Source organism: Manis javanica, chromosome 13, assembly GCF_040802235.1.
Source record: "Manis javanica isolate MJ-LG chromosome 13, MJ_LKY, whole genome shotgun sequence".
Taxonomy (NCBI): Eukaryota; Metazoa; Chordata; class Mammalia; order Pholidota; family Manidae; genus Manis; species Manis javanica.
In genome coordinates, this window is record NC_133168.1 from 60,382,162 (window position 1) to 60,392,987 (window position 10,826).

At 39.9% G+C, this 10,826-nt stretch overlaps 1 long non-coding RNA gene across 1 annotated transcript; it reads left to right on the top strand.

The window, feature by feature from the left end:
* Positions 1 to 932: 932 nt before the first annotated feature.
* Positions 933 to 9,581, top strand: LOC118973084 (uncharacterized). Its single transcript, XR_005062307.2, has 3 exons — positions 933 to 2,059; positions 8,547 to 8,658; positions 8,899 to 9,581. It is a non-coding gene; the product is annotated as an uncharacterized lncRNA (long non-coding RNA).
* Positions 9,582 to 10,826: the final 1,245 nt, after the last annotated feature.

Here is a 10,826-nt window from a genome sequence, read left to right on the forward strand (position 1 = left end):
CATGATGAAAGGCAATGGGGAGAATGATTTGAGATGCCTCTGTGTACTTTTTCAGGAGTATTTTCGGAGGCATAGCTATTCCATAAAATATACCTGCGATTGCTAATAATCTTTTTATGTGAGTGTCATGTAATGATTTATAAGAAATATGTGTTTGGTTTTTCAGAAGACCAAAATATATTTCTCAGATATATTTGTCTTCATCCACACTTTCTTAAAAGTGCTTCAGAGTCTTAAGGTGAAGTGGGCATCTTGTTATGTTAATGAGACTCTGAGACACCCCCCCCACCCTCCACCCAAGGGCAGAGGCCCGTTGCCTGTGAATAGAGTGTGGGAAATTTCAGACCCCCATACCTGGGAGTGGGGAGGGCAGGGGGGCTAGAGGTTGATTAGCCAAAGGCCAATGGCTTAGTCAATCACAACTAAATAATGAAGCCTCCTTAAAAACCCAAGAGAGCCCTTTTTACCCCTGCCCCTTTTTTTCCCTTTCCCGTTTTTCAGAGCGCTTCCACACTCAGGGAACCAGAATGCTTCTGCCTGCCACTGACCCTGGTCCCAGGCCCCCCAGAAGGAAGCTCTTTTTTTGGAGGCCTTGCCCTGTGCATCTCTTCATCTGGCTGTTGGTTTGTATCCCTTATCATATCCTTTAATGAACTGGTAAGTGTGCTCGAGTTCTCTGAGCTGCTCTAGCAAATTAATGATGCCTAAGGAGGATGTTATCGGACCTTCCAATCTGTAGCCCATCTTCAGAAGCACAGGTAACAGCCTGGAGACTGGTCTCTGAAGTGGGGCCTGGGGGTCAGTCTTGCGGGACTGAGCCCTTAACCTGTGGAATCTGACACCATCTCCAGGTAGGTAGTGTTGGAATTGAGTTCATTATTGTATACCTCGCTGGTGCCTGAGAACTGGTGTTGTGTGTGAGGGAGCAGAACCTATCTAGTGGGTGCACTAGTTTCCTATACTGTCCTATACTAGATTCCTATACAATCTCCATGACTTACAACAGAAGTTTATTCTCTTATGATTCTGGAGGCCAGAAGTCCCAGATCAGTTTCACTGGGCTAAAGTCAAGGTGTCAGCTGGGTTTTGCTCCCATGGAGGATCTCTTTCCTTGCCTTTTCCAGCTGCTAGAGCTGCACTCCTTGCATGTCTTGCCCTTTGAGCCCTTCTTTCATCTCTCAAGCCAAATCTGTGTCTGCTTCACTGTAACTCGAGGGGGAAAATCCTGGGGCAAGATACCTTTGAAATCGAAATCAGTCAAAGGGAGAAATAAAGTGGGAGAAATCCGTTTCTTTCTTACAAGCAGTCCATTTCTGCTCTCCCTTGTCTCTCACAACCAGGCTGCAGAAGAAGAGGCCCCCACCCAACCTCTCTGGTCTAGATAAGCCCTCACTGGCCTTTGTAATTACCTACTGATATGGAGATGGACGAGGCCCGGCTAGAGATTCTGGAAATATTGCAATTTTACCCACATTCAGTCACACTGCCTTCTCTGTGTAATTCCTTCTGCCGCCCTCTTCCAAGGACATGATGTTTAAGGCCCACAAAATTAACTCAGGATAATCTCTGCATCTCAAGATCCTTAATGTAAACACTGGCTGAATCCATATTGCCATTCAAGGTAACAGGCACAGGTCCCAGGGATTAGGACCAGGTATCTTCAGGAGGCATAACAGAGCCTACCACAGTCAGGAAGCTGAAGAGTAACAAGTCCGATCAATACCCAGGAAGAATGTCACACCATAGCCTTTTAAGGGCTCCATTTTGCTTTTACTGCAGCTGATAATTTTTTTTGTGTGTGGGGATAACATTCATTCTCGCTCAATTTCAACTCAGGAACGAAATGACACTTTACATTAACTATTAATCATCATGTGCCAGTTTGCCTGGCTTCAGGGTCTCTCTCTGCCAGTCTCTTACTCTCTCCACCTACAGCTCTACCATCTGACTCACAGCAAGCTGTGCTCTGGCCTGGGCCTCCACGGTTTGCTCCCCATCTATCGGCTGTTGCGCCCTCAGTTCTAAGCACCTCTTCATGAAGAATGTAGTGTGTGTCATGGTACGTGTTTCCAATTTGAATCGTGTCTCTGCTGCTCACCTATTGGAGATTTACCAAATTACTGATCTCTAATAAATTTCAGTGTGACCCACTGTATAAAGTAATAATGCTTCACAGGATGTTATAATGATTCAATTAAAAACTATACATAAAAAAACTGTCATAGATGAGTTCATCAATTAATAGTCACTTGGTCACTGTAATGTGATGTCTTTCTGACCTGGTGTATGTAGTCATAATAATGAAGTTGCATTTTCAGAAATTCCACATCAAAGCTGTTATTGATGTGCTTCATTTCAATCTAACCTGCTTTTATTAAGTATCTACTATGTGCTATGATTTGGGCACTGTAGGGGATATATTGCTGAATAGAATCAACCATGGTCTGGTCGGGAAAGCAGGTGTGTTAAGCTGGTGATGATTAAACACAGTGATTAGAGCTTCAAAAGCAAGAAAATTTGAATATGGTATTTGATATTAAAGAATTACTCATTTTAAGTGTGATAATAGCATGATTATATTTAAAAATCCTTATTGATTAAAAGATAGGTACAGTACTAGTTTCCTATTGCTGCTCTAACAAATTACCATAAATTTACTGATTTAAACCAACACAAATTTGTGTTCTTAAAATATCAGAGGTACAAGTCTTAAATGAGTCTCTTGGGGCTAATATCAAGGTATTGGCCATGGCTCAGGGGAGAATCCATTCTTTGCTCTTCCGGCTTCTAGAGGCTGCAGATATTCCTTGGCCAAAATTTCAGGGCTGCGGCCATATCACACCTATCTCTACTTTCCTCTACTTTCCTCAGAAGGCATTCTCTGACACTGATCCTCTTTCAGCCTCCTATGAAGATCCTTGTGATTACATTGGGTTGACCTAGATAATCCAGGATAATCCAGGAAGATCCTTAATATAATTACATCTGCAAAGCCCTTTTTGCCTTGTAAATCCTCATATTTGCAAGAGCAAAGGGATAGGGAGGACCCCTTTTGAACAGGAATGGTGACATGCTTGTCAAACTTCCTGGTTTTCAGATTTACTGGTATGTTAAAACATGGTAGGAATAGCATGAGCATGCTGAGAGAGGTTTTGTCCCTTAAGGAAGGTACGATAGCAAATGAGACTTGGCGTTTTTCCAGGGATTCAGGAATCTCACCATTAATACTAAATTCTGTAAGGGTCTCACCTCACCCATGCAGCCTCCATCCCTTAATTCCAGGTAAGGCTCTGAATGTCCACAGGGGGGCACCCCTCACCCTTGTTCCGTTCCCTTTCCCGCAGATGCATCTGTTCACTTCCTGCCTCTTTTCACAGTCTTGCTTAGATTTCTCAGTATAGGTGAGGGTACATGTCTTGTCATTTTAAAGGGAAAATGAAGAGATTTTTTATGGTATACAGAGATCATATTTTTATTATAAAAGACAGAAAATGTTCCCACAATATTTTCTCTGAACACTGTTAAAACAATATACAAACCCAAAAGGAAAAAAATCCCTCAAGATTTCCTTCATGTAAATGATTGTAATTATTCATACTGCCAGCAGATGGCATTGCTCCATTAATTATAGTTGAGCATATCGTTAAACTAAGATGGGTTGTTCAATTCATAGAAGATTGGCAGATCTGTATATTAACAAGTGTTTACGGATCTTCTACAGAGTTAAAGGTTTCTATTCAGACTGGTTGCACTAGTTAATAAACAGACAAAAAGTGCTCTGATGCAGAGTACTCCTAGTGAAGTAACATGTGCAAGGAAGAAGAGAGAATTGCCCAAGCTCACCCTTTCTCACCTCGCTGAAAGTCACATTTCTGTGAGAAAATGTTGGAGTGGACGGAAGGAAAACAAAAGACAACAAAAATCCTCTTATAAGCCAGGAGATTTGAGGGAGGTAAAATAATTTGCCTAAACACACAACTAATAATTGTTAGATACAAGTCTGTTGACCCAACATTTTCTCTAACTTTTGTCACACTGACTCTCAAAGTGACAAATTCAGGACTTAAAAGAGTTCTAATCCTTTCCTGTCACTGACTCTTCATGGGTTCTTAAGACAAATCATTTAGTCTTTCTGGGCCTTCATTTACATTTTTGTAAAAATTAAGTCATTTGAACCATGTAAGAAGGTTCAAACAGTAGAGCTTTTTTTTTAAAAAAAATGTTATCCAAAAGTTCAAAACATCAAATAAAGTGCTTCAGTTAAAGGAGACCTGTTCCTCATGAGCTTCCATCTTTCTTCCCTTGAATTTGCTGCCTCCCTAGAGCACAGTTTGAAAACTCCCACCCTGCATGATCTCGCAAACACATACCAGTTCTAACCATTCATTATGCCTCAATGCATTGAATTAAGTGTGAGTTAATAATCTCAAAAAGTGCTTGCTGCTTGGTTAAAAACAAACAAATAAAAACACCTTAATCCTGAAGATGGTGACAAACTGGTACAATCAATCATTGAAAACAAAGAGAAACTGATATTTAAGGCATTTTCAGTATTTTCAACACAGTATCTTCTGAATAATGGCAAGATCTTCACGTTTCACAGTGCTCACAAATACACTCAGCCATACTTCAGCTGTGGATATCCTCTGGCACGTGCTTTCAGAGGTGAGAAGGTTCCCTCGGAAGAACACTGAATCCGCTGTATTTAAGGATCATATACACAGGCTTTTGGATGGAGGAAGTGCCAAAAGCCAAAGGTGGGATGGCCTACTGCTGAATCATGGTGGATTGAGCCAAGGAATTCTGGAAATCACTCTACCACGTAGCCATAGGCAGCCGTGGGAAGGGCACCTTTAAGGTCAAAGGACTATGGGAGAGTGGCATAAGTCCTCCTGGCTTCACATCCAGCTCCATCACTTTGAACGAAAGTTACTATGGTTCCTAAATTTTAATTCTGGATAAGAACAGTAACTAATTCCTAAGAATGATATAACCTCAGAAGGGCAAATAATAGTAGTGACATAATACTTGGTAGTCTATGAATACCAAGTAAAAGTTTCAAATTGCCTCTCATGTGAGTCTCACAAACGCCTCCAGGCTGAGTTCCTCTCTGACTCTCTTTGTCACCTTCCAATCCATTTTCCACACAACATATTGCATGGCCTTTAAATTATATGTCAGGTCACATCACTCCATTTTTAAAAACCTTGAGTGATTCTCCCTAGCATTTGAGAGAAAATCTAAATTCCTCACTGACCTACCAGCCCTGCATCATCATCCCTGTCCATTCCAACCCCAGTTTGCCCCTTCTGACCTCACTGCATCCAAACTGGCCTCCCGACAGTTCCTGCAACAGTCCACGTTGTTTCCACTCTTGAGAGTTCTTATTATGCTTGCTACTCTTTTTTCTGGAAGACACTGGCATTTCCTAAAGTCTCAGCTAAGATATCCTCAGAGAGGTCTTCTTGGACCACTCAAAAGTATCAAGAATAAAGTGTGCTTTATTTCCTAGAACAGGGTTTGGAAAATTTGGACCAGGGGCCAAACCAGCTCACCATCCATTTTTTTATATAAATTTTATTGGAACACAGCCATGCTTATTCATTTATGTATCATCTATAGCTACTTTGGTGCTACAATGACTCAGCTGAATAGTTGAAAAGTCTAAAATATTTACTATCTAATTCTTTACATAAAACTTTTAGAACCCTGGGCTACAGTCTTACCATATTTATTCCTTTTATTACACCCATCATGGTGGCAATGTTTTACCTATTTTTTACTTTTCAATGTCTGTTGCTTCTTTCTCTCTGTGGGGTGAAGATCTTTCTGTCTTATTCTCTGTGACTTCTCCAGTACAGTGCCTAAAACAATTAGTGAATCTGTTAATACCATGAATCACATTTTTGAAGAAAACAATATTTATTGGAGAAAAATAATAGAATACAGAATCTCCATACTTACCATATCCAGTATACAATTCAAAAGGACCAAGAAAATGGAATATATTCTCAAGAGGAAAAAACAGGAGGTGTTGCCCACCGGCCTTTTTCATTATCTGTGTGGCATAAGAGGAAAAACAAGTTTTATGATGAACACATGCTTAAAGTCACACCTGCAAATGGCCAGTGAACCAATGAGTGAAATGCAACTTGAAGGAAAGTGGAAACTTAGAAGGCAGGGTGACTACTTAGTGATGAGACGGGAGTTCACCTGCAGAATTCTTCATATCCCTCCTTCAGACAAGGATGCACTCCCCACCAATTTCCCTCTGCTTCTTTTCATTTTCCAGTACCTTCAGGTAGTGGCTTTGTATCACATTCAAGTTTTATAGTTGTTTTCTTCAGGGTGAGTCATCCTACCGGGGTTTCATTCTATTCTACCCAGAAGCCAACCCTGGTTATTTTAAAGATTCTGTCTGATAGTTGACACAACTGAATCATTTCTATGTCTTGCTTTATAGTGGATTTCTCTCTTGACAATGGGTCGTTTTCCCTGTTTTTAATTTTATATATTTCATAATTTTGATGAATGCCCAATGTTGTGTGTAGAAGAATGATGAAAACCTGAGTTAAATAGCATTTATACCTGGTAGTGGGCACACCTCTTCTGTCTGGGCAACAATATGGTGGTTTGAGTTGATGTAGTCAGTAGTCGGGCTCTTTGATATTTTATGTTGCTGATATAACCTGACATGCACCATAGTCTTCAAAATCTGCCACAGTGTGTTTCTGTTACCTTATGTCTGGGAAATATGTACTGACGGCTTAGATGTGAAGATGAGCTTGCACATGAGTGTGAACTTACTCTGTGTGCAGCTTGTGGAGTCTAAGCTGATATGCTAGGTCACACTCTGCTTTACATAAATTTTTAGGTTTTTAGTTGATTTGATTTTACCCCTTGTTTACGGCAGCCCCCTTCCTTCTATTTTCTGTCAAAGATGAAACAATCCATGTGTCCCTTCTGTCCTCAAAGAGTCTTGTCCTCCTTTGGAAATCAGTCCACTTGTTGGGCTTACAACCGCAGCTCTCTGTTAGGTTCAAGAAAAGTGATTTTACACAGTATCTGACTTTTCTCATTATTAGAGTAAAAGAGATTTCTGTTTCAATTTTCTCCATCTTCAGTAAATGCAGAACTCAGGAATCTACATTTTAACATGCATTTTTCACCCTACTCTCAAATGGGCAGAGACAAAACAATAATAATGCCAGTAAAGTTTTTTTAAAAAAGTCATTTTAACTGTTAGGTAGTAAATTTATTAACCTGTCTGAGAAGGATTTTGAAGATATGCAGAAAGGGCCTTAATGTTTGGGTACTATTTCCACTTCCAGTAATCTAATCAGAATGCTAACAAATACTCTTAGACAAGGACATTCATCAAACCATTATTTAGAATACCAAATAGTGGAAATAATGTAGGTGACCAAGGAAGTATTTTTAATAAATTCTGATCTACCCATATGAGGAAATAGTATGCAAATATATTAAAATCCTCCTCCAAAGAATATTGATTGGGACACTGGTCACAGTATAATATTAAGTATAAAAACCAGGACAATATATTGGATAATTCCAATTTTGTGATATATAGCCTATGAGAAACTTATCAGTCACAAAGGTTAAAATAGTAACTTTGTAGGGAAGAAATCTTGAAGGCATTATCTTTTTAAATTATTTTTTAGATTTTTACTTGTTTGAATTGAGGTGCATACAATCAAATGCACAAATCTTAACATACAGTTTGATGACTGTTGACATGTATATACATTCCTGTAACCATCACCCAGATCAAGATGGAGAACTAAAATTCTCATTAGTTTTTCCCTGTATCTATTTCACCCATTCCTCCACCCCCTCCCTTTGGTTACCACCAGGCTGTTCTCTGTGTTTACGCATCTATTTCAGTTTTGGTTTTTCCTTTGTTTTTTAGATTCCACACATAAATGAAATAATATGGTATTTGTCTTTCTTTGATTTATTTCACTTAGCGTAATACCCTCTACGTCCATCCATATTGTCACAAACGGCAACATTTCATTCTTTTCTATGGCTGAGTAAAATCTTAACCCTTATAATTATGGTTAATATCACCAGTATTAGGATAAAGTTATGTGCCTCCTAATTTGATGTACCGAGAAGGATACAGTGTTTTATGGTATTTCTGTCAAAAATGTAAAGTGTGAACTAACTGTAAGGAAACATCAGACTAACTTAAATTGAAGGACATTCTGCAAAATAAACGGCCTGCATTAAGAAGTCACAACCAATAGAGTAAGGCTGAGGAGTTTTCCATACTAAAGGAGACTGAAGAAACATGGCAATTCGATGTGAGGTGGAGTCCTAGACTGGATTCCAAACCACACACACACACACACACACACACACACACACACATGCATATAATTTATTTTTGCTATAAAGGATATTAGTGGGATAACTGGAAACATTTGAATAAGATTCACAGATCAGATATTTCTGTACCAATGTTAATTTCCTGATCTTGATAGTCATGCTGCAGTTACATAAAAGAATGCTCTCATTTTTAGGACATACACACTGAAATATTCATCAATGAATCAGTACAATGTCTCCAGCTTACAACTTACTCTCAAATGGTCTAGACAAAAAAGCATCCATCTATCATCTACAAAAGAACAAGTAAGACAGATTGAATGACAGAGCAAATGTGGTAAGATGGTGGCACTTGGGAATCTGGGTTAAGGGTACTCAGAAATGCTTTATATTATTTTTTAACTTGTTCATAAAACTAAAATAAATTATAAATTATAAAATACATTAAAAAATAAAGAATATAGGTTTTAGGGTGGCTGGTGGGAAATATAATTCAGTGTTCACACTTCAACATTATTTCATGCTAAATTATATTTACCTTTGCAGGATGAAGCACAGTGCATTCTTAGAAAGGCTGAACAATTTCATACCTTCCTGCCCCCTCACATACATAGTAGAGGTGAGCTATTTAACACAGGTCCAGAAAAGAAAGAAGGAAAGGGGAAAGGACAGAGAGATAAAGAGAGGGAGGCAGAAAGATATGAGCCCGAGAATTTCCCTGGCTGGCTGGGAGCCTTTAAATGTGCCTGGATGGGAAAGTTCAGTTGATGCTTACAAACTGTGACCTGAAGCCCCTTCATGATCGGCCTGCCTGGACCGAATGCAGCTGTTCAACACTCCGGGCGTGGCAGCTCAGAGATCCCTGAGATCTAGTCTGGTGGCTGAATTCTAGCTCTGTCTTCTTGTTCTCACACCACCCTAAAATAAAGAAAGAAATTCAACTGCCAAGACATAAAGGGGTAGGATCAATACCCAAAAATGATGACACCCCTGTCAACTGAAGAATGATGCCATGAGGTACGCGGGAAGAATGAACACTGGGACCATGCTAGACAGGTGGCAAACGGATTTGTGCAAACTCCTGGAATGATTCTAATACTTCACTTTATGGATATCTGCTCAGTGTTAAAGCTCTGGAAGAGTACCAAGTACTACAAAGCTCACAATTTTTCCTTGCTAGACAATTTCTTTATTAGATAGCAAAAATGACAAATGAAATAAAGCCTTTCACCCACTAGCTATTTGACTTCTCTGTTTCTGAAAGTTACACAAAGACACAAAGAGGTTTCTTCCTATTCCTGCAGACAGATTTACACCCCACACCTGGCGCTGCTGAACACATTACAGTATGGCACGTTCCCGTTAACAAAGCCGCGTGTGAGGGTGAGAGTAAGTATGGGAGAAGGGATGTCACACAGTTTAATTACTTGGTGGGGGAAATAACTCAAAGCACTCTGGTCTAAAGGGATCTTCATGATGCACGGTTGAGAAATGCCTGGGCTCATTAAATGCCGAGTTCTCCAAGTCTCACGGTTCTGTGACACCTGTCCTGAAGATGTTTTATAGCCTGTGGAGGGAGGGGCATTGCATCATTTCTGAGAGGCCATGCTGCTTCCCCTCTCCATTTTCCTTCCGGCTGCATTTTACTCATTCATTCACTGGCCATTTGGAGCCATGGCTTCAGGAACACACACATCTCATAAAAATTATTTTTCCCATTATGGTTCACAGATAGACAAAAAAAAAAAAAAGCCAGTGTGCAACACCTCCTTAGATTCTGTTTAATAAAGTCAAATGATTCAGGGAAAAAACCATCTGGTTTTGAATTAAATAGTCATATCTACAAGCATTCCATTTTAAACACCAAGCCCACCTCAAGCCTGCCTGTCTTCCGAGTCTCCAGGACAGGCTGCATGAGGAAGGAACATGGATTTTGCTTCCATGTGCTCCTCACTTCCAATCCCAGCTCTAATTCAAGGTCACTGTGTGACCCTGAGCAAGTCCCTTACTTCTGAAGGCCTCACTTTCCTCATCTCTATAATGGGATTATAGCTACTTGTTAGAATATTTTTATAGGATTGGAAGTGGTGCATTGAAAGCATCTTGCCCACACTGGGTGCTTAACAAGGATAACACCTGCTACAGTTATTACTACGTGAGAATGTGCTTACCTTTGGATAATTCCCTGGAAGAGGGGTTTATTATTATTTTTTTTGCATTTTCTGATCCAACCGGGAAGAGTTGAGAAGAAACAGAGATAGAGAGAGAGAAATGGAAGTATGGAAAGAAGGAAGGAAGGAAGGAAGGAAGGAAGGAGGGAAGGAAGGAAAGAAAGAGGAAGAAAATGCAAGTATTGAAGGGACAACCTATAGAGATATTTTGGAGACCTGAGGTCTGCTCCCAGTGGAAACTCAGACATGGCCCCTCAGGTTGCCCATTTCTTTATTGGCAAAACAAAGCATCTCTTAGGGAGA